The sequence below is a fragment of the Budorcas taxicolor genome, chromosome X (genome assembly GCF_023091745.1).
Source record: "Budorcas taxicolor isolate Tak-1 chromosome X, Takin1.1, whole genome shotgun sequence".
Taxonomy (NCBI): domain Eukaryota; kingdom Metazoa; phylum Chordata; class Mammalia; order Artiodactyla; family Bovidae; genus Budorcas; species Budorcas taxicolor.
This window is the reverse complement of record NC_068935.1, coordinates 43273797-43281297: the sequence shown is the minus strand read 5'-3', so window position 1 is coordinate 43281297 and position 7501 is coordinate 43273797.

Genomic DNA, 7501 nt, shown 5'->3' with positions numbered 1-7501 from the left:
GCGTGATAGCCACGCCCATAACGGCCCTCCCGCCACCTGCGGAGTCGCGCGCGCGGGCGCGAGTCCGGAAGTGTCCCGCACGTCTGGAGTCGCGCGGGCGCGCGCGCGCGAGTCCGGAAGTGTCCCGCACGTCCGCCCCATCCTGGGTTCAGCCCCGGATGCAGAAAAAAAAAAGGACAGTTCAGGTCACCGAGTCTCGGGCTCACGGGAGTCCTAGCGGCGCCGCGAAGGCGGCTGTCTCCTGCGAGCGTCCGCGATCTCGGAACCCCCGACTTGCTGCCTGTCTTGCGTCCAGATTACTACCGAATCGCATTCCAACAGCCGGTGGCCTTTTCTACCGGGAAGTTCGCCTGGTTACGACCCCGATCTCCGAAAGTCATGTGTAGGATTGTCCCGGGACTCGAGTTAAGAGGCTTTTGGTCCTCCTGGCCAGACCCCTCGCTGGATCAGAAGCAGCAGTCCCTGATATTTTTAAAATCCTTTTCTGGTTTGCAGGCACGTGCTTCCCAACTATTATTGATTGTTCTTGTTAGGTAGGTTTTAACCTCATGGTGTCCCTTACATTTATACTTCTCTTTGACATATAAAGAAATTCAGATACAGGACGCGGCGTCCACAGAGTCATGTGGATTACAGGTGGCAGATTTTAGACCAAGTTAGGTCTCCTGTTATACCCCATGCTTTTGCTACTATATTATGCTTCCCTGAAGGACAGGAATCTTGTTTGATCTTACACGTCCTGTAGTGCTTAGCACAGTTCTTTGGAGAAGGCATCCTTCTAAGAACCCGGATATCTCAGGTTGTCAGTGTCTCCAAATTTTCATGGTTTACCTACTATTGAGCCATTTGGACAAAAGTTATCTATAAGAATCAAAGAGGAGAAACTATGTGTAGCTCAGTTGTACAGTGGAGATGAAACTGATGTCAGTGTGAAAAATCAGTGTGAGAAACTACTCTGGCAAGGATACCAGAGATCTGCATGCCAAGGAGGAAAATAAACAAGGAGCGCCTTTCTGCCTTTTAACATGCAAACTAAGATTACACTCAGAAGATAAGGTTAATCCTTATTTGCAGAGCAAAGCTGCCCAAAAGTGTGAGAGGACGCAGTGCATTATCTGTGATTGTAAAACTAGTAAAGATGTTTGCTTCACCAGGGAGTCGTTTTCAGGCATTCTCAACCGAATGTTTTATGACAATGGAAGAGAAGTCAGAGCCTTGTTGCTTCTGGATAATTCCCAGGCTTACCTTTCAGCTCAGTCACTAACCAGTGAGGACGGCCAGATAAAGGCATTTTCTTTTTCCTCTTTTTTAAATAGTGAGATTTTTAAACCATGTGAAATTTAATACTAATCTGCTAAAAGTTATTCCCTATAATTGTCTTCAATAGAAATTAGACTATACAGTTAGCCATTTAAAATGAATATGGAAATAAGTACGATGATCTCTCCAGTTTTCCTTATAACCTACTGTGGCTTATATGCTTCAAAGAAAAGAAAAAAAAAAAGTTAAATGACTATAGACTCCAGGAAGACAGGTTGTCATTCACTTAAATTTCCTTACATATTATTAATATGATTAGTGGTTTAAGCATACATTGACCCATGTTTTCCGCTATAAAACTCTGCATAATTAAAGGTTTATAACTTACTTATAATTTAAATCCATAACACCCAGATCCCTTCCATAGTTATGTTTTGGCTAATATGTTTGAGACACTAAGTAACAAGAAACTGTGTAAAATCTGTGTAAAAAGGATTTTCTTTCCTCTAAACACTTCAACTTTGAGTCACCCAAGGAATCAAGATGCGATACTGAGCAGCAAACAACTTTATAGGTGGAAGCAAGAATACTGGAGTGGGTTACCATGTCCTCTTCCAGGGAATCTTCTTGACCCAGGGATGGAACCCGTGTCTCTTACATCTTCTGCATTGGCAGATGGGTTCTCTACCACTGGTGAAAGCTTACCAGAAGGGGGGCTGATCTGGGGACTAGGTGAAGACCCCTGTTGGAATGCCGTTTTAGTGCCTAAGAGCAATTATACGGGCCTCCTCTTTGCTCAGGCTTCAAGGGAAACATTCCAAGTAGGAGCAACATCAGCTTGGTGACATCGTAAGATCTGTGCACTTCCTGTCCCACCTTTATAAACCGGGGTATTTGACTTTCTCTACATTTTAATAGATCATTCCAGTTTCTTATCCTCAGTGAGATGAGGGATAACTGCTCTGTCCCTTCATCTTCTTATGAAGACTGATTCCTTTGCTTCATGGAACATCTATATTCTCTTTTCCATCATACTAACACTGGAAAGGAAACTGAGACACCCAGATCAGCAAAGAATTAGAGAAAAAGTAACCTTATTCCTTTCAGCAAGTTTCCCCCACTAAGCTATCAGATGGCATCAACACTGCTTCTTTGGTACCTCCTGGGAACACTTATAAAAGTCACTGCCCCTTTCTACCTATGTATGAAAATTTCTGCTCACTTTACTAGAAAAACTGACAGCTGGCTTTGTTTACAAGATAGCCAAAGGGTCACACTGTAAAAAAAAAAAAAGAGAGAGAGAAACAGCGACGATTAAGGTGCTTCGGAAACAAGAAAGGTCCTAGAAAAGGTAACCCTTGTCTTGACTTTACATTTTCTCAGGGTCATAGACATTTTTAAGCAAGGCTGAGGATGGCCTTGAGAGTCTGATTTTCTCAGAGGTGACCCAAGAGAAACAACAACAAAGCTCTTTCGAGGAAGCCACAGGTATTCGAAGAAATGGTTGGTTCCTGCTGCCTATCTAGGCTCGAGAGGTACAGGGACACTTCCTGCATTTCTCTGTCAGCAGACACTAATGTCTTGGAGGCTGAAATGATCTCTTTCTCGGAGCTTCCCTGATAGCTCAGTTAGTAAAGAATCCACCTGCAATGCGGGAGACCCCAGTTCGATTCCTAGGCCGGGGAAGATCTGCTGGAAAAGGGATAGGCTACCCACTCCTATATTCTTGGGCTTCCCTTCTGGCTCAGGTGGTTAAAAAAAAAAAAAAAAATCCACCCACAATGTGGGAGACCTAGGTTCGACCCCTGGGTTGGGAAGACGCTACCCACTCCAGTACTCTGGCCTGGAGAATTCCACGGACTGTATTCGAAAAGAGTTGGGACACAACTGAGCGACTTTCAAATTCACCAGGAATATGCTCATAAGCCAGCAGAAACGGGCAAGTTTCGCTGGGTGCACTGGTAGGCTTTACTGCCCTATGCCCCACCTACACCTTCTGCGTCGAAAGGACCAAAAGCTCTCAACACACCAGCAGCCTCCCAGTCTACTTCAGCAGCAACCCTGGGTGTCATTTCCACACAGTGTACAAAAGTTTGCTTCCGGAGGTTAGAGGTGACTGCCCGCGTACCGGCCTCCTCGAGAACAGGTACCGCCGGTTCTCAGAGCCACCCGCCTCCCGGCAAAGACGCCACAGCGAAAACGAAAAGGCTGCGCCGCGGCTAACTTCCGCCCTTCCCCCACCCCCGCTCACCGCAACGCAGCTGGCTCGTGAGGTATCTCTAAGGGAATGGGGGGTTATTTCTCGGGGGTCTCCTGACCAAACCCAGAAGGAAAATCAGCTTCTCGATTACCTCCACCGAGCTCTGGCTTCCGTGGACGCCACTCCCCTCTTTCTGGGCTCGGCTACTGGAGTCACCACACCTCACGCCGTCGCGGGGAGGAAGGCAGGTCCGGGTTCCCGCGCCCCCGGGGGCTGTGCCGGGAAGGCGCGAGGCCCCGGGAGCGCACGGACCTCGGAAGTTCAGTCCCCGGCGCGACCCCTCTAGCGCTTCGAGACCGTACCCCGCCACGCCATTTTGGGGTCTCGTGCTGCGGGCCGGGCGCCGACCGGAAAAGAGAGAGTGGCTTCCGGTGGCTGCGTGATAGCCACGCCCATAACGGCCCTCCCGCCACCTGCGGAGTCGCGCGCGCGGGCGCGAGTCCGGAAGTGTCCCGCACGTCTGGAGTCGCGCGGGCGCGCGCGCGCGAGTCCGGAAGTGTCCCGCACGTCCGCCCCATCCTGGGTTCAGCCCCGGATGCAGAAAAAAAAAAGGACAGTTCAGGTCACCGAGTCTCGGGCTCACGGGAGTCCTAGCGGCGCCGCGAAGGCGGCTGTCTCCTGCGAGCGTCCGCGATCTCGGAACCCCCGACTTGCTGCCTGTCTTGCGTCCAGATTACTACCGAATCGCATTCCAACAGCCGGTGGCCTTTTCTACCGGGAAGTTCGCCTGGTTACGACCCCGATCTCCGAAAGTCATGTGTAGGATTGTCCCGGGACTCGAGTTAAGAGGCTTTTGGTCCTCCTGGCCAGACCCCTCGCTGGATCAGAAGCAGCAGTCCCTGATATTTTTAAAATCCTTTTCTGGTTTGCAGGCACGTGCTTCCCAACTATTATTGATTGTTCTTGTTAGGTAGGTTTTAACCTCATGGTGTCCCTTACATTTATACTTCTCTTTGACATATAAAGAAATTCAGATACAGGACGCGGCGTCCACAGAGTCATGTGGATTACAGGTGGCAGATTTTAGACCAAGTTAGGTCTCCTGTTATACCCCATGCTTTTGCTACTATATTATGCTTCCCTGAAGGACAGGAATCTTGTTTGATCTTACACGTCCTGTAGTGCTTAGCACAGTTCTTTGGAGAAGGCATCCTTCTAAGAACCCGGATATCTCAGGTTGTCAGTGTCTCCAAATTTTCATGGTTTACCTACTATTGAGCCATTTGGACAAAAGTTATCTATAAGAATCAAAGAGGAGAAACTATGTGTAGCTCAGTTGTACAGTGGAGATGAAACTGATGTCAGTGTGAAAAATCAGTGTGAGAAACTACTCTGGCAAGGATACCAGAGATCTGCATGCCAAGGAGGAAAATAAACAAGGAGCGCCTTTCTGCCTTTTAACATGCAAACTAAGATTACACTCAGAAGATAAGGTTAATCCTTATTTGCAGAGCAAAGCTGCCCAAAAGTGTGAGAGGACGCAGTGCATTATCTGTGATTGTAAAACTAGTAAAGATGTTTGCTTCACCAGGGAGTCGTTTTCAGGCATTCTCAACCGAATGTTTTATGACAATGGAAGAGAAGTCAGAGCCTTGTTGCTTCTGGATAATTCCCAGGCTTACCTTTCAGCTCAGTCACTAACCAGTGAGGACGGCCAGATAAAGGCATTTTCTTTTTCCTCTTTTTTAAATAGTGAGATTTTTAAACCATGTGAAATTTAATACTAATCTGCTAAAAGTTATTCCCTATAATTGTCTTCAATAGAAATTAGACTATACAGTTAGCCATTTAAAATGAATATGGAAATAAGTACGATGATCTCTCCAGTTTTCCTTATAACCTACTGTGGCTTATATGCTTCAAAGAAAAGAAAAAAAAAAAGTTAAATGACTATAGACTCCAGGAAGACAGGTTGTCATTCACTTAAATTTCCTTACATATTATTAATATGATTAGTGGTTTAAGCATACATTGACCCATGTTTTCCGCTATAAAACTCTGCATAATTAAAGGTTTATAACTTACTTATAATTTAAATCCATAACACCCAGATCCCTTCCATAGTTATGTTTTGGCTAATATGTTTGAGACACTAAGTAACAAGAAACTGTGTAAAATCTGTGTAAAAAGGATTTTCTTTCCTCTAAACACTTCAACTTTGAGTCACCCAAGGAATCAAGATGCGATACTGAGCAGCAAACAACTTTATAGGTGGAAGCAAGAATACTGGAGTGGGTTACCATGTCCTCTTCCAGGGAATCTTCTTGACCCAGGGATGGAACCCGTGTCTCTTACATCTTCTGCATTGGCAGATGGGTTCTCTACCACTGGTGAAAGCTTACCAGAAGGGGGGCTGATCTGGGGACTAGGTGAAGACCCCTGTTGGAATGCCGTTTTAGTGCCTAAGAGCAATTATACGGGCCTCCTCTTTGCTCAGGCTTCAAGGGAAACATTCCAAGTAGGAGCAACATCAGCTTGGTGACATCGTAAGATCTGTGCACTTCCTGTCCCACCTTTATAAACCGGGGTATTTGACTTTCTCTACATTTTAATAGATCATTCCAGTTTCTTATCCTCAGTGAGATGAGGGATAACTGCTCTGTCCCTTCATCTTCTTATGAAGACTGATTCCTTTGCTTCATGGAACATCTATATTCTCTTTTCCATCATACTAACACTGGAAAGGAAACTGAGACACCCAGATCAGCAAAGAATTAGAGAAAAAGTAACCTTATTCCTTTCAGCAAGTTTCCCCCACTAAGCTATCAGATGGCATCAACACTGCTTCTTTGGTACCTCCTGGGAACACTTATAAAAGTCACTGCCCCTTTCTACCTATGTATGAAAATTTCTGCTCACTTTACTAGAAAAACTGACAGCTGGCTTTGTTTACAAGATAGCCAAAGGGTCACACTGTAAAAAAAAAAAAAGAGAGAGAGAAACAGCGACGATTAAGGTGCTTCGGAAACAAGAAAGGTCCTAGAAAAGGTAACCCTTGTCTTGACTTTACATTTTCTCAGGGTCATAGACATTTTTAAGCAAGGCTGAGGATGGCCTTGAGAGTCTGATTTTCTCAGAGGTGACCCAAGAGAAACAACAACAAAGCTCTTTCGAGGAAGCCACAGGTATTCGAAGAAATGGTTGGTTCCTGCTGCCTATCTAGGCTCGAGAGGTACAGGGACACTTCCTGCATTTCTCTGTCAGCAGACACTAATGTCTTGGAGGCTGAAATGATCTCTTTCTCGGAGCTTCCCTGATAGCTCAGTTAGTAAAGAATCCACCTGCAATGCGGGAGACCCCAGTTCGATTCCTAGGCCGGGGAAGATCTGCTGGAAAAGGGATAGGCTACCCACTCCTATATTCTTGGGCTTCCCTTCTGGCTCAGGTGGTTAAAAAAAAAAAAAAAAATCCACCCACAATGTGGGAGACCTAGGTTCGACCCCTGGGTTGGGAAGACGCTACCCACTCCAGTACTCTGGCCTGGAGAATTCCACGGACTGTATTCGAAAAGAGTTGGGACACAACTGAGCGACTTTCAAATTCACCAGGAATATGCTCATAAGCCAGCAGAAACGGGCAAGTTTCGCTGGGTGCACTGGTAGGCTTTACTGCCCTATGCCCCACCTACACCTTCTGCGTCGAAAGGACCAAAAGCTCTCAACACACCAGCAGCCTCCCAGTCTACTTCAGCAGCAACCCTGGGTGTCATTTCCACACAGTGTACAAAAGTTTGCTTCCGGAGGTTAGAGGTGACTGCCCGCGTACCGGCCTCCTCGAGAACAGGTACCGCCGGTTCTCAGAGCCACCCGCCTCCCGGCAAAGACGCCACAGCGAAAACGAAAAGGCTGCGCCGCGGCTAACTTCCGCCCTTCCCCCACCCCCGCTCACCGCAACGCAGCTGGCTCGTGAGGTATCTCTAAGGGAATGGGGGGTTATTTCTCGGGGGTCTCCTGACCAAACCCAGAAGGAAAATCAGCTTCT